This window comes from Ovis canadensis, chromosome 8 (assembly GCF_042477335.2).
Source record: "Ovis canadensis isolate MfBH-ARS-UI-01 breed Bighorn chromosome 8, ARS-UI_OviCan_v2, whole genome shotgun sequence".
Lineage (NCBI taxonomy): Eukaryota > Metazoa > Chordata > Mammalia > Artiodactyla > Bovidae > Ovis > Ovis canadensis.
In genome coordinates, this window is record NC_091252.1 from 12,562,766 (window position 1) to 12,585,857 (window position 23,092).

General features: G+C 38.2%; 1 protein-coding gene across 5 annotated transcripts in view; it reads right to left on the bottom strand.

Moving 5' to 3' along the window:
- The window catches only part of FILIP1 (filamin A interacting protein 1), a 249,339-nt gene that overhangs the window by 170,412 nt on the left and 55,835 nt on the right, over positions 1–23,092 (bottom strand). Inside the window, exon 1 of one of the 5 annotated variants that reach the window (XM_069598023.1) lies at positions 7,075–7,198. The exons of the other annotated variants lie outside the window; for them this stretch is intronic. The gene's annotated coding sequence lies outside the window, so the exon portion shown is untranslated. Of the gene's footprint in view, positions 1–7,074; positions 7,199–23,092 lie in introns of those variants that run through there. 5 annotated transcript variants of the gene reach the window in all.

Genomic DNA, 23,092 nt, shown 5'->3' on the forward strand with positions numbered 1-23,092 from the left:
ACAAAATGGTCTCTATCTGTGCTGTCTGCTGCAGTAGCCACAAGTCACATAGACTTAAGCACTTGACACACAACTGGCATGATTAAAGAACTGAATTTTTATTCTATGCTAAGTAATTTAAATTTAAACAGCCACATGTGGCTAACGGGTCTTCCAGTGGACGGCACACCCTATTTTGTCCCTCTGCCTCCACCTAGAACTTTCCCTAAGATACCCAAGGCAGGTGGTTAGCTCTACTACTTTCTTTCTCTCATAAAAGATGACTAGCAATTAGTTACTATCACATATCATTTCTATGTTTCATAAATATCTCTTATTTAACAATTATTGTTATTTTGTCAACTGAGTTTTGATAATATACTAATCAGTTTATAAAGCATGAAAACTTCAGGATTTACCCTCTAAACCCAATAGCACATTCTATCTACTTCACTATCTGCATGACATAATTTAATTTTCTAACTTTATTTTACTGCTTTATCAGGGTATTGTAATTGATGTACAATTAATTGTGCATATTTCAAGAGAAGTATTTGATGAGTTTTGACATAGTATATACCCAGGGAACCATCACCATATATATTTTAAAATTCAAATGACCAGCACCAGTGCTGACCCACAGGACATCATTGTGTACACTGGGGGAAAGAGCACATTTTCTCTGCCAGGAAACATACTACAGTGAAAAGTGGTGAGCTCAACTTCAGCTCTCATCTACCTTCTCAGCCAGAGCCTTCATACAGTGAACAACACACACGACCATAAATGGCAGTCCTGAAAACTGGTCTCTTAAACTTATTTTTAAAACATCCTCCTAAGGTTTTAAAAAGCGTGCTGGTTTCCATTTCAAGGTGACAGAATGGCAATAGATTATAGCCTGTTCTCACTGCAAACTTAAGATTTTAGAAAGGATTTTTTTAATCCATATAACTGGAAAATAGTATCAATGTTTGGAGGATAATAAACTTTAAGAAAACACTGGAAGACAGAAAGCAGATGGGATTAAAATGAAGATTTAAAACCACAGCTTAAAACACGAATAGGAGAGTGCTACCAAAAATGTTAGGAATGAATAGCAAAGACAAGGGAGTTTGGGGACAGCGGACAGTGTGACTATCAGAGAACAGTAGCACAAATAGCCAAGAAGGTTGGACTGTGCAAACCCCCTCTACCAACCCAGGCTACTACTGAGTCAAAGAGCAGAAACAACCATTGTTGCCTTCAGCTGAAAGCAATGAGTATGGGAAATTAGGTCAAAGAAGCAAAGCACCATCTTGGATGTCCTGGATGGGTGCAGTTACCCAAGAGGAGCCACCCTCCATTGGAAAAGACTCATTGGAAAAGACTCTGCTGCTGGGAGGGATTGGGGGCAGCAGGAGAAGGGGACCACAGAGGATGAGATGGCTGGATGGCATCACCGACACTATGGAGATGAGTTTGAGTGAACTTCAGGAGTTGGTGATGGACAGGGAGGCCTGGCGTGCTGCAATTCATGGGGTCACAGAGTCGGACATGACTGAGCAACTGAACTGAACTGAAGTGAACTCTACTATGAACTCCTTCTACAAAACTGAATGATTAACTAACAAGTACTTGCCCAGTTAGACCAACTGAAAGCACCACTCAATGAAAAGTGCCCAAATTTAGTCAACAGAAAATGTATAATCTTCCATGAGGGAAGTTTTGTATTAACAAAACTCCAGGTTTCTTTGATGACCAGGCAAAAACTGTAACAGCTTGGCTGGGAAGTTCTGATTCATTACCTTATTCACCAGATATTGAACCTTCAGATTTCCATTTATTTCAGTCTTTACAAAATTCTGTTAGTGGAAAAATGTCAATGCCCTGGAAGACTGTAAAAGGCACCTGGAACAGTTCTTTGCTCAAAAAGATAAAAAGTTTTGGCAAGATGGAATTGTGAAGTTGCCTGAAAAAATGTCAGAAGGAAATGGAACAAAATGGTGAATACATTGTTCTATAAAGTTCCATAAAGTGAAAATGAAAAATGTGTCTTTTATTTTTACCTTAAAGCTGAAGGAACTTTTCGGTCAACCCATTAGATATCAAGCATATTAGAAATCTATAGCAATTAGAACTATGAGATATTAATGTTTAATATAAACAGAATAGAGTCCAGAAACAGACCCACATACAAATGGGAATTTATTATACCATGTACTCATTAATAATAAAGACCTTATACTGGCACAAAAACAGACTTGTAGGTCAATGGAAAAAAATAAAGAAATAAACCCAGAAATAAACCCACCCTACGCTCAGTTAGGCTGACAAAGGAGGCAAGAATATACAACGAAGAAAAGACAGTGTGTTCAACAAGCGGTGGTGGGAAAATTGGACAGCTTCATGTAAATCAATGAAATTAGAATACCTCTTAACACCAAACACCACAAAAATAATCTCGAAATGGTTTAAGACCTAAATATAGGACATGATACCATTAAACCCCTAAAAGATAGCATAGGCAAAGCATTCTCATATATAAATCATAGCAGTATTATCTTAGTTCAGTCTCCCAAGGCAAAAGAAATAAAAGCCAAAACAAAGGGGACATAATCAAATGCTAAGCTTTTGCACAGCAAAGGACACAGTCACCAAAATGAAAAGACAACCTATTAAATGGGAGAAAATGTTTGAAAATGATGCAACTGATGAGATGATAAAATTAAAAATATACAAAGAGCTCATATAATATCAAAAAAATACAAACAACCCAATCAAAAAGTGAGCAGAAGATCTCAATAAGCATTTCTCCAAAAAAGACACGAAGGCAAAAAGGCACATGAAGTGACACCCAACACCTCTAATTTTGAGAGAAATGCAAATGAAAACTACGTTGAGGTATCACTACATGCCAGTCAGAACCGCCATCATTTAAAAGCCCACACACAATAAATGCCGGAGAGGGTGTGGAGAAAGGGGAAAGTAAATTGATACAACCACTATGGAGAACAGTATAGAGGGTCCTTAAAAATCTAGAAGTAGAGCTACCTTGTGATCCAGCAATCCCATTACTAGACATAGATTCAGAAGAGATGAAAAATCTAATCGAAAAGATACCTGCACCTCAATGTTCATAGCAGCACTATTTGTAATAGCCAACACATGGAAGCAACCTATGTGTCCATTCACAGACATATATGGGCTTCCTGGGTGGCCCAGCAGTAAAGAATCCGCCTGTGATGTACAAGACACAAGAGATGCCACAAGTTCAATCCCTGGGTCAGGAAGATCTCCGGGAGGAGGGCATGTCAACCACTCCAGTATTCTTGCCTTGGAGAATCCCATGGACAGAGGAGCCTGGCAGGCTACTGTCCACAGGGTTGTAAAGAGTCAGACAAGACTGAAGCAACTGAGCGCATATACTTATATACATACAAACATGACTCAGCATGTGTATATAAGAAACTATTAGAAGAAAATAGAGGCAAATATGTGCAACCTTGGAGTCAATAAAACCATCTGAAATAATACACAAAAGAGCAAAAGTCATAAAAGAAAGTACAGTAAATGTGACTAAAATGACTAAAAATTTAAAAACCTAAATGACCAAAGCATATTAAAAGTTAGAAGGCAAGCAGCATAAACAACAACAAAGGGTTAGAATTGATAAATCACTTAAAGAAAGAAAAAGCCCAAACTAACTGAAAAATGGGCCAAGGATATAAATTGGTAATTCACAGAAGAAGTAATAAAAATGGTCAAGCTTTATGTAAACTGTTTCTCAACCTCATTTTAACAGAGGAAACTAAAATTCAGTGAGTACACTCATACACAGCTGGGGAGAATATAAGTACAAGGACAGCCACTAAGAGGTGATTTTTGCATAACATATCATCTTAAAATCCTACTGTTACTATCTCCTCCAGAGGGCTACATGCCCAAGGAAGAACGTATAAGGATCTTCATTGGAGTGTTATTTGCAAGAGTGAAAAATTCAAAGCAATCTAAATATTCATAACAAAGGAATGTCTAAGTAAATAATTGTGTACCCTTTCTGCGGAACATCATGCTGCAACTTCCTAAAGATGAGGTGGACCTGTAAGTGCTGACATAAAAAACTATCTAAGTCATATTATTAAGTGAAATAATGGAGCCATCATTTATGTTAAAATACATATGCACACAGATAGGGGCAACCCCATGGAGAAAAATCTAGAAGCATTGTTAATGGTGACTGTTTCAATGGAGAGGACTAAGACAGGGGGCATTGGAGAAGGGACTAATCAGAGGTACTTTTGTTTGATCTATTAAGTTCTGATTTTTAACAAGGAGAATCTACTACTGAGGAAATTTTAAATGATTTTTTAATGTACAGTCTATTTTTAATATGCGTCACAAATGTGGAAGTGATGAAGTTATAATAAGCTGTAAACTAAGTTGCTTGAAACCAGTGAAATGAATGGAAAAACAGTCATTAAAATCTAGGTTTTTCTTTCTTTATTTAATCTTTCTTCTTTTCATTCACAGTACTAGAGCATCCGAAGAAACCTCATGTCACACCATATTCTTCACACTCCGGTCTTAAAAAAAAGGACAAGTCATCTTGGGTGGGGCTTTATTTTTTGTGGCTGTTTTCGGGATGAGGTTTGAATTACCCACCCAAGATGCTGTGACGAAAGCGCTCTTTCATTTCTAATATGATTCCTCTGAAAGCAAGAGTCATCCTCTCAATGCAATTATAACATGTGAATGTTAATTTAACAGAATAGTCCTTCTCAAGTCTTACTTTAATATACGTTGGGAGAAAAATTGTGTAATTTAAGAATGACTTGTTTTTTTAGAGTTCTGACTCTCACATTTACTGTTTTTGATAGGGTGTTAAAAAACGGGTTGAATTTGGCTTTTAGTATGAAATGTAAAACCATGAAGGCCAAACATACAAACATTTATTTCTTGATAACCACAAGTGGCCTATGATTAAGACAGAACCTGATAATTTAAGGAAAATTAACTTGTCTAAAGTGAGAACAGAGAATAATTCATGAATGTACTCATTTTTCTTTCTCCTTCCCCATTAGTCTACATTGGTCTTTAGCTCTGACATGTAAACCAGTGGGAAAACATTAACTATGGTCAATGGACTGAATGGATTTATTTAAGAAGAAATATTTAAAGAACTAAAAGCATCAAATTATCTCCACAACACATATATTGGTCACAGAGACAAAATATAAAATACATCATAAATCTTACTTCTTCCAAAAACCTCATCTCAAGCCCCATAGATATTGAAAGAAACAGCACATATCCAAATCTCGAAGTGTCTTAGCCACATTTTTACCCTTCTTTTCCCATCACTTATTTCAATATTTTCTTACCTTTCTAACTAACATCTATATTCTACAGGGAAGACTGGGCACAGCAGAGCTTTGGGCCTTTTCAATCAGTAGAGCCTGGATTAGAAATCAGGTATGCCTATTTTCAAAATGACTAAATATGAGATTATGCGCTGGTGTTGCTTTCAACTTAATAGAAGATCCCTGAGGAAGGACGTATCTGAATTTGCTTTGCTGTTTCCAAAGTGCCTATTTACGATACAACATGGTAGGTCCTAAAAATATGTGACAAGTAAATGAATAATGAAAGCAAAATTAAAATTACTAAATATTCAATGGAATTTTAAGAAAAGGAAACTTCTTTACAGTAACAGAAAAGTAATAAGTAGAAAGTTAATTTTTTAAAAATTAAAATGGAAGCACTGAGTTTATTATTAACTATTACATTTAAAGGAAAATAATGGAGCCTCTCCGGAAAGCCAGTTCTATTTATAATAATCAATAGCCAAATATGATATAGGTGGAAATTGAATGTTAGGAATTTTCCCTGCCTTCATACAACAGTTTCTCAGAGAAATTTTAATCACCACAACAGCCTCCAAATGGGAAGTTGATTTATTCAAAAAGATCTCAACAAGGACAAGCAAAGGGTTTATGGTCCTTTAACTTCTTTTTTATAAGTTAAAACACAGGAATTGAGGAACTTGAAGACCGCTGTGCAGAGTAGGGCATCCGGAGGTTCCCCTGTGATAGCACCAATCTTCCTGGTCTTCAACCTCTACAAAGGTACCCCACTCTACTGAGGTCATTTTAGATGCTTCCTGTTGCTATTTCTAAAGATGTTTTATGTCCTCTTGCCTTTACTCCCTTCCCTGGGGGCTGTAATCTTTAATTAGAAAAGGTAGGAAAATTTTGGAATAATTGTAGAGAAAAGTAAAAATACCACCCAGACTGAACTTAGCAATGTGCAGTTTCTTCCAATCTCTATGTTTCAGAAACTTAGAATAGTACCTACCTCTGTACACATATAATTGATGACGACCCTAGCATGTTTTCTGAGTTTATAAAGACGAGGTGAATGGAAGGTCAGTTTTCCAGGTGTAGCCCTGGTCAACAGGCCCAAGCCCCAAGCCTGCCCAAGATATATTTCTGCAGTTACTTCATTTATAACTATACTGGTTTCTATTTAAAATTATATAATGCTACATGACAAGTGAAAAAAAAATACTGTCTTGGAGAATATATCTGTTCTTTCTTCCAAATTCAGTAAAATACTCACTAAGAGCTATTTTAATCTTTCTTTTTTAAAAAATGTGTTCTTAAGACATTTTCATGCCAATCATATTACTTATTAAAGATTTCACCTGATTTACTTAGTGAACATTTGGAATGATTAGACATATTTACATTCACATAGAGATTTTAATTTCAAAAATCTATTTATTGTTGAAATACTACAGGTACTGCAAGGAAGCTTACCAGTTTGGTACTGGAAGAACTAGTTTGTAGTTAATTTTAACAAAATGTCTTTTTCTCACTAGGCCCAAAATAAAATTTTTTGGCAAAATATATTTTGTGTTCCTCTGAGTATTTGGCCATGATAACAGCTTAATTTTATATGATCCCTATATATGTCAAAGTGTGTAGAAATGTCTTACCATTTCTATAGTTAACAAAAAATAAAACATAAATATCCTGGACGTGGTGAAAGCTAAACACTGCTTTTGAAAAAGAGAGAAAAAAAAAAACATAATATGCTATAATTAACCAAACTTACCAACTGAGAGAAAAATTCAGCTGATTGCTATGGTAACTTTCAAGTGTCGATATATATCCAGAGTCCATCATTCTGAAATGGTTGAGGGACAGTTGGCCACATTTTTGTTCACAAAATGAAAATACTGTGGAGCAGAAAAGAACTCCTTAAGGTAGGACAGTCCAAGTCAGAGCGTTAGCCACGTGACACAGCTCACAAGCAATAAGCCTACTTCTCACTGACAGATGGAAACAGGTTCGTTTACGGCACAGGAATACTAAGACCGTGCATGTGCACGCTAAGTCACTTCAGTTGTGTCCGATTCATCGAAATCCAATGGACTGTAGCCCTCTGGGCTTCTCTGTCCATGGGATTCTCCAGGCAAGAATACTGGAGTGGGTTGCCATGCCCTCCTTCAGGGGCTCTTCCTGACCCAGGGATTTAACCAGCATTAGACTGGCAGGCAGATTCTTTACCTCTGAGCCACCAGCCCATACTAAGTTCAATAACTAGCAAATAGAAAGCACTGGAAAAGTTAATATATTTTAGTGAATTTCTTTTCTGTAGTTTCTAGGGGTAAGCTTGGTGAGAATCCATCATATTCTAAAATACTCAATTTTTAAACCACTTGCAGCATAAGCAGCTGAATTATATCCTGTATTTACTGAGTATCCACTCCATGTAGTCCAGCCATATGTCAAGTTTGTAAGGAAAAACAAAGAAGATACATATCTGCCTTCAAGAACTTCCAATTAAATGGGAATATAAAACAACAAGGTGAAAATGAGCAAACAAGAAGATACAAAATCAAATACAAAATGGAAAATAATTACTTGCGAAAATGTATAGACCAGATGAAAAGTGCCATTAAGGAACAAAGGTAACATATTATGGGTTTGTTTGTTTTTTTTTTTTTCAAAATCAGAAAGTCCTATTTATTACAAGTTCAGTTCAGTTCAGTTGCTCAGTCATGTCCGACTCTTTGTGACCCGATAAATCACAGCACACCAGGCCTCCCTGTCCATCACCATCTCCCAGAGTTCACTCAGACTCACGTCCATCGAGTCCGTGATGCCATCCAGCCATCTCATCCTCTGTCGTCCCCTTCTCCTCCTGACCCCAATCCCTCCCAGCATCAGAGTCTTTTCCAATGAGTCAAGTCTTCGCATGAGGTGGCCAAAGTACTGGAGTTTCAGCTTTAGCATCATTCCTTCCACAGAAATCCCAGGGCTGATCTCCTTCAGAATGGACTGGTTGGATCTCCTTGCAGTCCAAGGGACTCTCAAGAGTCTTCTCCAACACCACACTTCAAAAGCATCAATTCTTCGGCGCTCAGCCTTCTTCACAGTCCAACTCTCACATCCATACATGACCACAGGAAAAACCATACCCTTGACTAGACGGACCTTTGTTGGCAAAGTAATGTCTCTGCTTTTGAATATACTATCTAGGTTGGTCATAACTTTTCTTCCAAGGAGTAAGGGTCTTTTAATTTCATGGCCACAGTCACCATCTGCAGTGATTTTGGAGTCCAAAAAAATAAAGTCTGACACTGTTTCCCCATCTATTTCCCATGAAGTGATGGGATCGGACACCATGATCTTCGTTTTCTGAATGTTGAGCTTTAGGCCAACTTTTTCAGTCTCCACTTTCACTTTCATCACAAGGCTTTTTAGCTCCTCTTCACTTTCTGCCATAAGGGTGGTGTCATCTGAATATCTGGGTTATTGATATTTCTCCCAGCAATCTTGATTCCAGCTTGTGTTTCTTCCAGCCCAGCATTTCTCATGATGTACTCTGCACATAAGTTAAATAAGCAGGGTGACAATATACAGCCTTGAGGTACTCCTTTTCCTTTTTGGAACCAGTCTGTTTTTCCATGTCCAGTTCTAACTGCTGCTTCCTGACCTGCATACAGATTTCTCAAGAGGCAGGTCAGGTGGTCTGGTATTCCCATCTCTTTCAGAATTTTCCACAGTTTATTGTGATCCACACAGTCAAAGGCTTTGGCATAGTCAATACAGCAGAAATAGACGGTTTTCTGGAACTCTCTTGCTTTTTCCATGACCCAGCGGATGTTGGCAATTTGATCTCTGGTTCCTCTGCCTTTTCTAAACCAAGCTTGAACATCAGGAAGTTCACAGTTCACGTATTGCTAAAGCCTGGCTTGGAGAATTTTGGGCATTACTTTACTAGCATGTGAGATGAGTGCAATTGTGTGGTAGTATGAGCATTCTTTGGCATTGCCTTTCTTTGGGATTGGAATGAAAACTGACCTTCTCCAGTCCTGTGGCCACTGCTGAGTTTTCCAAATTTGCTGGCATATTGAGTGCAGCACTTTCACAGCATCATCTTTCAGGATTTGAAAGAGCTCAACTGGTATTCCATCACCTCCACTAGCTTTATTCATAGCGATGCTTTCCAAGGCCCACTTGACTTCACATTCCAGGATGTCTGGCTCTAGATGAGTGATCACACCATCATGATTATCTGGGTCATGAAGATCTTTTCTGTACAGTTCTTCTGTGTATTCTTGCCACCTCTTCTTAATATCTTCTGCTTCTTTTAGATCCATACCATTTCTGTCCTTTATTGAGCCCATCTTTGCATGAAATGTTCCCTTGGTATCTCTAATTTTCTTGAAGAGATCTCTAGTCTTTCCCATTCTATTGTTTTCCTCTATTTCTTTGCATTGATCACTGAAGAAGGCTTTCTTATCTCTTTTTCTTTCTTTCTTATATCTTTCTTTTCTCCTTTGCTTTTCACTTCTCTTCTTTTCACAGCTATTTGTAAGGCCTCCCCAGACAGCCATTTTGCTTTTTTGCATTTCTTTTCCATGGAGATGGTCTTGATCCCTGTCTCCTGTACAATGTCATGAATCTCATTCCATAGTTCATTAGGCACTCTATCTATCAGATATAGGCCCTTAAATCTATCTCTCACTTCCACTGTATAATCATAAGGGATTTGATTTAGGTCATACCTGAATGGTCTAGCAGTTTTCCCTACTTTCTTCAATTTGAGTCTGAATTTGGCAATAAGGAGTTCATGATCTGAGCCACAGTCAGCTCCTGGTCTTGTTTTTGTTGACTGTATAGAGCTTCTCCATCTTTGGCTGCAAAGAATATAATCAATCTGATTTTGGTGTTGACCATCTGGTGATGTCCATGTGTAGAGTCTTCTCTTGTGTTGTTGGAAGAGGGTGTTTGCTATGACCAGTGCATTTTCTTGGCAAAACCCTATTAGTCTCTGCCCTGCTTCATTCCACATTCCAAGGCCAAATTTGCCTGTTACTCCAGGTGTTTCTTGACTTCCTACTTTTGCATTCCAGTCCCCTATAATGAAAAGGACATCTGTTTTGAGTGTTAGTTCTAAAAGGTCTTGTAGGTCTTCATAAAACCATTCAACTTCAGCTTCTTCAGCATTACTGGTTGGGGTATGGACTTGGATAACTGTGATATTGAATGGTTTGCCTTGGAGATGAACAGAGATCATTCTGTCATTTTTGAGATTGCATCCAAGTACTGCATTTCAGACTCTTGTTGACCATGATGGCTACTCCATTTCTTCTGAGGGATTCCTGCCCACAGTAGTAGATATAATGGTCATCTGAGTTAAATTCACCCATTCTAGTCCATTTTAGTTCGCTGATTCCTAGAATGTCGACATTCACCCTTGCCATCTCTTATTTGACCACTTCCAATTTGCCTTGATTCATGGACCTGACATTCCAGGTTCCTATGCAATATTGCTCTTTACAGCATCAGACTTGCTTCCAAGGAAAGTGTGAGGTATAAGTTTTTTGTGGGGTTTTTTTTGTGTGTGTAGATTTCTATTTTTAACTGAAGTATAGTTGATTTACAATGTTGTGCCAATCTCTGCTGTACAGCAGTGACTCAGTTATACACATATATATCATAAAAAAGAATGAAATAATGCCATTTGCAGCAACATGGATGCAACTAGAGATTATCTTACTAAGTGAAGTAACTCAGAAAGAGGAAGACAAATACCATATGAAAATTAGTTTTTGGTTTGGGTTTTTTAATAGACTTTGAAAGATGAACAACATTTAAAGAATCACTGTATGTATGACTGAGTCCCTTCACTGTTCAACTGAAACTATCACAACACTGTTAATCAGCTACACCCCAATATAAAAGAAAAGCTTAAAATAAACAAATAAAGAGACACAAGCACCAAAGAATTTAAGTAAGATGTTCACCAAGACTGGTGCTTGCTAGTAAAATGGCACTTTAGCTCACAAGCAAATCTCTTATTCTGCCAGGGTCCCACTGGAAGCTAAGTTAGAACTAGTCATATTTAGGATTCGACAAATATTATTGTTGGAATATGACAGAATGTTCTGGTTATATTTATTAAACAATAGAACTCAACTAGAAGAAAAGAAATGGCCTATACTATTCTGTTTCATGAAGATTTTAACACCAACTGAGTTCATCTCTCAAAGGTTATTTCTTTTAATGTCTGAAGACATTTTTGGTTGTCACAACTTAGAGTGGGAAGTGCTACTGGTATATTGTGGGTAAGAACCAAGGATACACAAACATCCTACAACACACACGACAAACCTGCACTACAAAGAACTATCCAACATAAGTATCCCTACGGCTGATTCATGTTGATGTTTGGCAGAAACCAAGAAAATTCTGTAAAGCAATTATCCTTCAATGAAAAAAAAACTAAAATTTTTAAAAAAGGGAAAAAAGATTTATCCAACACAAAATGTCCATTGCTTTGAGGTTGAGACACACTGAGCTAGACCACAAGGGCAATCAATAGGGAGATATCCTATCACAGTTTATGCAACAAAACAGGCTGGATGAAGGTACAGAAAAAATTGATGTTACAGTTACGAAGGATAGAAACGTGGAAATCCAAACTTAAGGTACAGTCTTCTTCTGTCATTAAAGTTATAATGCCGGTGTCAAAGATTTTGGAGGCGCGTTAAAAAAAATGTTTTGTGATGCAAGAATGTATAGTGGGGAAAAGACAGCCTCTTTATAAAATGATGTTGGAAAACCTGGATAGCCACGTGCAAAAGAATGAAACTGGACCACTTTCTTATACCATACCCCAAAATTAACTCAAAATGGATTAAAGGCTTAATATAAGACCTGAAACCATAAACCTAGAAGACCTGAACCCATAAACCTAGAAGACCTGGACCATAAACATAGAAGAAAGAGGCAGTGCCATTTATTGACGAGGCTGTATTTGCTCCATTGTATATTCTTGCCTCCATTGTCAAAAATAAGGTACCCATAGGTGCATGGGTTTATTTTGGGCTTTCTATCTATATGTCTATTTTGGTGCTAATACCATACTTCTTGATGACTGTAGCTCTGTACTGTAATCTGAAGTCAGAAAAGTGGATTTCTCCAGCTCCATTCTTCTTTCTCAAGACTACTTTGGCTATTCAGGGTCTTTTGTGTTTCCATGTGAATTGTGAAATTTTTTGTTCCAGTTCTGTGAAAAATGCCATTGGTAATTTGATAGGGATCACATTGAATCTGTAGATTGCATTTGGTAGTATAGTCATTTTCACAATATTGATTCTTCCTACCCAGGAACATGGAATATCTCTCCATCTGTTTATGTCATCTTTGATTTCTTTCAAGAGTGTCTTATAATTTTCTATGTACAGTTCTTTTGTTTCCTTCAGTTCAGTTCAGTTCAGTTCAGTTCAGTTGCTCAGTCATGTCCGACTCTTTGCAACTCCATGAATCGCAGCACGCCAGGCCTCCCTGTCCATCACCAACTCCCGGAGTTCACTCAGACTCACGTCCATCAAGTCAGTGATGCCATTCAGCCATCTCATCCTCAGTCGTCCACTTCTCCTCCTGCCCCCAATCCCTCCCAACATCAAAGTCTTTTCCAGTGAGTCAACTCTTCGCATGAGGTGACCAAAGTATTGGAGTTTCAGCTTTAGCATCAGTCCTTCCAAAGAAATCCCAGGGCTGATCTCCTTTAGGATGGACTGGTTGGAGCTCCTTGCAGTCCAAGGGACTCTCAAGAGTCTTCTCCAACACCACAGTTTAAAAGCATCAATTCTTTGGCGCTCAGCCTTCTTCACAGTCCAATTCTCACATCCATACATAACCACTGGGAAAACCATAGCCTTGACTAGACGGACCTTAGTCGGCAAAGTAATGTCTCTGCTTTTGAATATGCTATCTAGGTTGGTCATAACTTTTCTTCCAAGGAGTAAGCGTCTTTTAATTTGATGGCTGCAATCACCATCTGCAGTGATTTTGGAGCCCCCCAAAATAAAGCCTGACACTGTTTCCACTGTTTCTCCATCTATTTCCCATGGAGTGACGGGACCGGATGCCATGATCTTCATTTTCTGAATGTTGAGCTTTAAGCCAACTTTTTCGCTCTCCTCTTTCACTTTCATCAAGAGGCTTTTTAGTTCCTCTTCACTTTCTGCCATAAGGGTGGTGTCATCTGCATATCTAAGGTTATTGATATTTCTCCTGGCAATCTTGATTCCAGCTTGTGTTTCTTCTAGGCCAGCGTTTCTCATGATGTACTCTGCATATAAGTTAAATAAGCAGGGTGACAATATACAGCCTTGATGTACTCCTTTTCCTATTTGCAACCAGGTAAGTTTATTCTTAGATATTTAATTCTTTTTGTTGCAATGGTGAATGGGATTGAGTCCTTAATTTCCCTTTCTGATTTTTCATTGTTAGTATATAGAAATGCAAGTGATTTTTGTGTATTGATTTTGTATCCTGCGTTTGTTAAATTCACTGATTAGCTCTAATAATTTTCTGATACTGTCTTTAGGGTTTTCTATGTAGAGTATCATGTCATCCTCAAACAGTGAGAGCTTTACTTCTTTTCCAGTCTGGATTCCTTTTATTTCTTTTTCTTCTCTGATTGCTGTAACTAGGACTTCCAGAACTCTGTTCAATAATAGTGGTGAAAATGGACACCCTTGTCTTGTTCCTGATGTTAGAGGGGATGCTTTCAGTTTTTCATCATTGAGAATAATGCTTGCTGTAGACTTGTCATATATGACCTTTACTATGTTGAGGTAGGTTCCTACTATGCCATTTTTTGAAGAGCTTTATTCATAAATAGGTGCTGAATTTTGTTAAAGGCTTTTCCTGCAAATACTGAGATTATCATATGGTTTTTAATCTTTCAGTTTGTTAATATGGTGTATCACATTGATTGGTTTGTGTATATTGAAGAATTCTTGCATCCCTGGAATAATCCAAACTTGATCATGGTATATGAGCTTTTCGATGTGTTGCTGAATTCTGTTTGCTAAAATTTTGTTGAGGATTTCTGTATCTATGTTCATCAGTGATATTGCCCTGTAATTTTCTTTTTTATGTGTTGTCTTTGTCTGGTTTTGGTTTCAGGGTGATGGTGGCCTCGTAGAATGAGTTTGGAAATGTTCCTTCCTCTGCAATTTAGTGAAAGAGTTTTAGAAGGATAGGCATTAGCTCTTCTCTAAATGTTTGGTAGAATTCTCCTGTGAAGTCATCTGGTCCTGGGCTTTTGTTTTTTGGGGAGATTTTTTTTATCACATCTTCAATTTCAGTGCTTGTAATTGGGTTGTTCATAATTTCTACTTCTTCCTAGTTCAGTCTTGGAAGACAGAACTTTTCTAAGAATCTGTCCATCTCTTCCAGGTTATCCATTTTATTGCAACATAGCTGTTCATAATAGTCTCTTATAATCCTTTGTATTTCTGCATTGTCTGTTGCAATTTTCTTTTCTAATTTTGTTGATTTGATTCTTCTCTCTTTTTTTCTTGATGAGTCTGGCTAAAGTTTTGTCAATTTTGTTTATCTTCTCAAAGAACAGATTTTAGTTTTATTAATTTTTACTGTTTTTTTTTTTTTTCATTTATTTCTGCTCAGATCTTTATGATTTCTTTCCTTCTACTAATTTTGGGGGTTTTTTTGTTCTTCTTTCTCCAGTTGCTTTAGGTGTACAGTTAGGTTGTCTATTTGATGTTTTTCTTGTTTCTTGAGGTAGGATTGTATTGCTATAAACTTCCCTCTTAGATCTGCTTTTGCTGCATCCCATAGGTTTTGAGTTGTTGTGTTTTCATTGTCATTTGTTTCTAGAAATTTTTTTATTTCCCTTTCTGATTTCTTCAGTAACCTGTTGGTTATTTAGAAATGTGTTGTTTAATCTCCATGTGTTTGTGTTTCTTACAGCTTTTCTTTCTTGAAATTGATACCTAGTCTCATAGCAATGTGGTCAGAGAATATCCTTGATCCAATTTCAATTTTCTTAAATTTATTGAGGTTTGATTTGTGACCTAAGATGTGGTCTCTCCTGGAGAATACTCCATGTGCACTTGAGAAGAAGGTGTATTCTTCTGCGTTGGATGGAATGTCCTGAAGATACCAATGAGATCCATATCATCTAAAGTATCATTTAAGACTTGTGTTTCCTTATTAATTTTCTGTTTTGATGATCTGCCCATTGGTATGAGTAGGGTTTTAAAGTCTCCTACTATTACTGTGTTACAGTCAATTTCTCCTTTTATGTCTGTTAGTGTTTGTCTTATGTATTGAGGTGCTCCTATGTTGGGTGCATAGATATTTACAATTGTTATGTCTTCCTCTTGGATTGATCCCTTGATCATTATGTAGTGTCCTTCCTTATCTCTTGTAATCTTCTTTATTTTAAGGTCTATTTTGTCTGATATGAGGATTGCTACTCCAGCTTTCTTTTGCTTCCCATTTGCATGGAATATATTTTTCCATCCTCTCACTTTCAGTCTATATGCATCTTTAGGTCTGAAGTGGATTTCTTGGAGACAACATATACATGGGTCTTGTTTTTGTATCCATTCAGCAAATCTGTCTTTTGGTTGGAACATTTAATCCATTTATATTTTAAGTAATTATTGATATATATATTCCTATTGCCATTTTCTTAATTGATTTTGCAGGTCTTTTTTCTTCTCTTGTATTTCTTGACTATATAAGTCCCTTTAACATTTGTTGTAAAGCTGGTTTGGTGGTACTGAATTCTCTTAACTTTTGCTTTTCCAAAAAGTTTTTTATTTCTCCATCAATTTTGAATGAGATCCTTACCAGGTATAGTAATCTTGGTTGTAGATTTTTTCCTTTCAGGACTTTAAATATATCCTGCCATTCCCTTCTGGCCTGCTGAAAGATCAGCTTTTAAGTATATGGGGTTTCCCTTGTATGTTACTTGCTGCTTCTCCCTTGCTGCTTTTAATATTCTTTCTTTGTGTTAGTCTTTGTTAGTTTGATTACTATGTGTCTTGGCATGTTTCTCCTTGGGTTATCCTGTATGGGACTCTTTGTACCTCTTGGACTTGATTGACTCTTTCCTTTTCCATGTTGGGGAAATTTTCAACTACAATCTCTTCAAAAATCTTCTCATATCCTTTCTTTTTCTGTTCTTCTTCTGGGACCCCTATAATTCAAATGTTGGTGCATTTGATATTGTCCCAGAGGTCGGTGCATTTGATATTGTCCCAGAGGTCTCTGAGACTATCCTCAGTTCTTTTCATTCCTTTTACTTTTTTCTGCTCTTCAGAAGTTATTTCCACCATTTTATCTTCTAGATCACTGATTCATTCTTCTGTTGCAGATATTCTGCTATTGATTCCTTCTGAAAGTGAAAGTGAAAGTGAAGTCGTGTCTGACTTTTTGCGACCCCGTGGACTGTAGCCCACCAGGCTCCTCCATCCATGGAATTCTCCAGGCAAGAATACAGGAGTGGGTTGCCATTTCCTTCTCCAGGGGATCTACCTGACCCAAGGATCGAACCTGGGTCTCCTGCATTGCAGGCAGACACTTTAACCTCTGAGCCATTGATTCCTTCTAGAGCATTTCTAATTTCTGTAATTGTGTTGTTTGTATGTTTATTCTTTAATTCTTCTAGATCTTTGTTAATTGATTCTTGCATTTTCTCCATTTTGTTTTCAAGGTTTTTGATCATCTTTACTATCATTATTCTGAATTATTTTTCAGGTAGTTTGCCTATTTCCTCTTCACTTATTGGGACTTCTGCATTTCTAGTTTGTTCCTTCATTTGTGTAGTACTTCTCTGCCTTTTCATTAACTTTTTATTAACTTATTATGTTTGAGGTCTCCTTTTTCCAGGCTTCAAGGTTGAATTCTTTTTCCCTTTTGGTTTTTACCCTCCTAAGTTCGGTCCAGGGGTTTGTGTAAGCTTCATATAGGGTAAGACTTATGCTGAGTTTTTGTTTGTTTTTTTATTTGTTTGTTTGTTTTTCCTCTGATGGGCAAGGCTGAGTGATGTGGCAATCCTGTCTGCTGATGATTGGGTCTGTATTTTCGTTTTGTTTGTTGTTTAGATGAGGCATCCTACACAGGGTGCTACTGGTGGTTGGGGGATGCTTGGTCTTGTATTCAAGTGGTTTCCTTTGTGTGAGTCCCCACTATCTGATACTCCCTAGGGTTAGTTCTCTGGTAGTCTAGGCTCTGGAGTCAGTTCTCCCACTCCAAAGGATCAGGGCTTGATCTCTGGTCAGGAACGAAGATTCCACATGTGGTTTATTACAGCATTCAGTGAGATTAAAACAAATACCTCAAAACAAGTAACAAAAAATGAACTCCAAATAAATGGCAGTTAAAAATCAGGCAAATAATAATTAAAATAATGGAATATACACATATACATATATACCCATGAACAAAATCAAAACAGTCCAACAAAAAGAAAGTACAGTAGATTGACCCAGAAAACAAAGGAAATAAAAAATTATATTTACCAGTTAAGAACAAAACTAACTGAAGCACAAACTGGAAAACAAAACCAAAGCAAGGTGCCAAGTGGGATATAAAGCAATGAAAACAAAGCTAACAAATATGTTGAAAGGAAAGGAAAGAAAGAATAGTTATCAAAGTTAAACAGAGGTAGATAAAGAAGATTTATATACATTAAAGATTAACTGCAAGGGGAAAAGAACAGTAGGAAAACCAAACAGAGGAATAGATGTAGAAAAAAATGATAGGCTTAACAAATTAAAATTTAAATTTTAAAAAAAGAGAAAAGAAGAATAATTGGAAAACTCCACAGAACTGCAAAAGCCCAATGTAGAGGCAGAGGTTTATAACAACAATAAAAAATGTGACTGAGAAAGAAAATTTAAAAAGCTCAAAAGCTTAATTAGATTTCACAGTGCCAATAAAACTGACAACTACAACAGAGCAGGGGTTGGGGGAGGAAACAGAAAAGCAAAAAAATCCAAAAGAATCTATAGAACAAGGGAAAACATCAGAATAATAAATGTTTTCCTTGGGTCACTGCTGTCAGAGTCCTCTCCCTCACTGGGAGTCAGAGTCCACCTCACCTCCCTAGGATGCCCTCCAACACTGTGCTGATCTCTCTGGCCCTTCTGTGGGGGCAGCTCAGATTCTAATCTAGTCCTCCTCACGTGTGTTCTTGCTTCCAATGTCCACAGCCATGAGAACTAGACTGCGTTCTGTTGTGGGAGCTCTCAATGATCTTTTATATATTCCATAGACCTGAGTCTGCCTAGTTGATTGTGTGGATTTAATCTGCAGCTGGTGGGAAGGTTTGGGATCTTCTTCCTTAGCCACACTGCCCCTGGATTTCAATTGTAGTTTTATTTCCACCTCTGCATGTGGGTCGTCCACTGGGGTTTGCTCCTGAGGCTGCCCTGGAGAACTTGGGTTTGCCTGTGAGGGCCAGGTGTGGAGGTGGTGCAGCTGCTTGGGTCACAGGGGTTCTGGCAGCACCAGTTACTCAGGGGAGTTGGCAGCTAGGGCAGCAGGAAATATAGTGCTCTAGAAGGGTATGGCAACCAGTATTGGCCAATATGCTCCAGTATTCCTGCCTGGAGAGCACCCCCCCGCCCCCGACAGAGAAGCCTGGCAGGCCACAGTCTACAGGGTCGCAAAGAGCTGGACACTACCAATGCGACCCTGCGTGCATAGACGCAAGACTCTTTTTGCCTGTGGCAGCTCTACCCCAGGGAGAATTGAGCATGAAGGTGGCACAGCTGCTTGCTTGCAGGAACCCTGGCAGCGCCAAGTGTGCCGGGACACAGACTGCCTCCACCATAGGAGTTAAGGCCCTATCAGGGTCTTTTTTTGAGCCTCCTGTAGCTGGCGATCAGAAGGCCTCTTTGGCCAGTCTTTCTCCATAGCTCTGCCGTTTCAGGCACTTAGAGGGCTCCCTTGCCTGGGGTCCTTCTCTGTTGTTTAGCACATCAGGCACATAGACGGGCATGCTGGCTGGAGTCCTACTCTGTAGATTGGCACATTAGGCACTTAAAGGGGCACCCTGAGTGGGGTCCCACTCTGTACTTCAGTGCATCAGGTGGTTGATGGGCCAGCCTCTCTATTCTTCATCTGCAGATGCTGGCATGTGTGGGGAGAGAGGCTATGGTGATGGCTCTACCCCCTATGCGTGACTCAGCTGTACTGCCTTGCTTCCATGGCTGCCTGGCTTTCCTCCACAGGCATTTCCCACGATCTCCTCCCTCACATCCCCTCAATCTGTCTCTCCACAGTCAACAGCAGCCCTTGCCCTGGGATTGCTCCACAATCCCTAAACTCCAGCTCCCAGCCACTGCGCCTTCCAGGGGACCTGTGTCCCTGTCCAGGGTATGTATGGCTGTGGCAAGGACTGCCTGATTCTCATTCCATTTAGGCTGCCACAGATCAGCTGTTTCACTCTCAGCCTTAAATGCTTCTCCTCTGACTCAGACAATTGCCCCGCTGTGGGGATCAGACCCCTGCTTGTTCCCCCACCTGCCAAGGGCAGGTCCAGGCCTACTAAGGCTCCTGTTTCCCCCTAGTTCCTTCATCCTACTGAGTTTTGTATATATTCTTTTCCCACTGGTCAGGAATTCCTATCCACTCTCTGCTGGTGTTCTGCATGCACGTCTGTGTCTGGAGGTGTATTCCTGATATATCTGTGGAGAGAGATGTACTCCACGTCCACCTACTCCTCCGCCATCTTGTTCTCTCCCTCCCTCATGCACTCTTGTTGGGAATGTAAACCGGTGCAACCACTATGGAAAACAGTATGGAGTTTCCTCAAAAAATTAAAAATAGAGCTACCATATGATCCAGCAATTTCACTTCTAGGTATCTAACTAAAGAAGATGAAAACACTAATTCTACAAGATCTGAATCCCTATGTTCATTGAAACATTATTTATAACGACCAAGGTATGGCAACAACTTAAGTGTCCATTGATAGATGAATAGATAAAGATGTGATATATGTATATGCATATATAGATGCATGCTTACTGTAGAAATTTTAAGTCATGTATTTATCCAGAGATGATCATTGTTAACACCTGGAATGTAGTCTAATTTTTCCAATAGAATCTTAAAGTAGATATTTTTGTAATATATTTTTTTATTAAATAGTCACTTTTTCAAATTTGATGTCAAAACAACTCAAATTCATTCTTTTCCTGATTAAGAGGACTCTGCTATTAAACATATATGTTTGCCTCTAAGTTTTCACTACAATAAAAAGGCTGCACTCATATAGCTGTTACTCATTAAATATGTGTAGTTAAGAACCCATGCTGTATTTAAAGCCACCTTTCACTGCCCCAAGTGGTTATCATATGGTAACTAAACCCAACAATCTTTGCCTTCCAGCACAGTCCATGCATGCAAACAGAGGGAAGGAGGTAGGATCTCCCTGCTGTAACTTGGTACCGCTGAGCTCCATTTCCTCCCAGGCAGTGTTTCCTCAGGAGGTTTGCAGTTTACATGGAGGCAGTGGGTGAGCTGTCCATTTGGTTCCCCAGAGGAGGCACAGAGCTTCCACGAGACTAATATATTCACTAGCTATTTTAAGAAGATAGTATCAGACAAAAGTTTAATTGACCTCCTTTTTTTGGTGAGTGCAATTAAAAGTTTCCTATAAAACGGATCTCAAGTATAAATCAACATTATTTGAACTGTAAGTCACACACAGTCTAGGCTGGTCAGTTGTTCTAGGCTGGTCACATAGTTTCTAGATAAGCAGGAAAAGATTTGATGTCACCAAATATGGTTAGCCTTCCACGAAGAAAATTTTACTTTATAATCTGAACTAATCACGAGGAGAATCTGACATAAAGCAATGGGTGGCTCAGTGCTAACTCAATTCCTCTCCTGAAATTGCCTTATAGTTCTTGTTGTATTTGTGGTGGCCTGACATTGCCTACAATTCTCTACATAGGATTACCCAGCACATGGTAATAATATAATCCAGTATTACACTATTATGTCACATATAATATATAATATTAATACAGTATTAAAATAATAAGAATATTTTCTGTGGTTTAACAAGGTAAAATGGCTTTGAATATTACTTACTTTTTTGACTCTGATATCTTTACAGGTAATTTTGTGTACAAATCAACCCTATCAAATATCAGAAAATCCATGAGAGAAAAAAAATTATTTCATGGGCTTACACCTTGGTTTTCTACAATGTAAGGTAAGCCCTTATGTTTTAAGTAAGCCCAAATTTTAGATGACAAGTCAGACATTTCATAAGTAAGAATTTTTTAAACATATAAAACAGGAATAATAATAGCTATTTTTATACTATACACATAAAGCAGCCAACATAGATTCTGATATGTTGGAAGCACTCAGTAAAAACAATTTTATTATTATTATTGTGCCATTTATTTTCTTCCCACAGTCAGTAGGTATAATAATAGCTATATATTAACATAAGTTATTATGTTATTAATATATATTAACATTAAGTTAACATTAATGCATTAATGATTGTAATATTTACATGACAATTTATCAGTTCAGTTCAGTCACTCAGGTGTGTACGACTCTTTGCGGCCCCATGAATCGCAGCACACCAGGCCTCCCTGTCCATCACCAACTCCCGGAGTTCACTCAAACTCATGTCCATCAAATTGGTGATGCCATCCAGCCATCTCATCCTTTGTGGTCCCCTTCTCCTCCTGCCCCCAATCCCTCCCAGCATCAGAGTCTTTTCCAGTGAGTCAACTCTTCGCATGAGGTGGTCAAAGGATTGGAGTTTCAGCTTTAGCATCAATCCTTCCAAAGAACACCCAGGGCTTATCTCCTTTAGAATGGACTGGTTGGATCTCCTTGCAGTCCAAGGGCTCTCAAGAGTCTTCTCCAACACCACACTTCAAAAGCATCAATTCTTTCTTTGGCACTCAGCTTTCTTCACAGTCCAACTCTCACATCCATACATGACTCCTGGAAAAACCATAGCCTTGACTAGATGGACCTTTGTTGGCAAAGTAATGTCTCTGCTTTTGAATATGCTCTCTAGGTTGGTCGTAACTTTCCTTCCAAGGAGTAATGGTATTTTAATTTCATGGCTGCAATCACCATCTGCAGTGATTTTGGAGCCCCCAAAAATAAAGTCTGACACTGTTTCCACTGTTTCCCAGTCTATTTCCCATGAAGTGATGGGACCAGATGCCATGATTTTAGTTTTCTGAATGTTGAACTTTAAGCCAACTTTTCCACTCTCCTCTTTCACTTTCATCAAGAGGCTTTTTAGTTCCCCTTCACTTTCTGCCATACACCTGGTCTTATATGTCATTATTCTTAATTTGTCATTCACTTTAATTGGGCTGTGAGTAGAAAACTACATAGACAATTGCTTCTATAGTTGGGTCCAGACCATAAACAGCACACCAACCTCAGGTTGGTGTGAACCAAATTAAACAAATAAATCGACCACAATTAGTGAGGAACCTAAGTTGGGTACAAGAAACCAATTACACACCATCATTATATAGAACTTTCTCAAGAATATTCCACATACATATTTTAAATCCACATTTTATAACTCTCCTTTTAAATAAAGCACTCATGAAAAACTTCTGGAATTTATTTGAAGATTTTACATAACCAAGATTCTGACCTTTTTTTGGTGTATTAAACACCCTTTACAATCATTGTACTTATACCACGTTCTTCTAATCTGTTAATGGAGTAGACACTATTCCCCCTTAAGTCACCAAATTCCAGAATAGAAAAACAAACATTAAAAA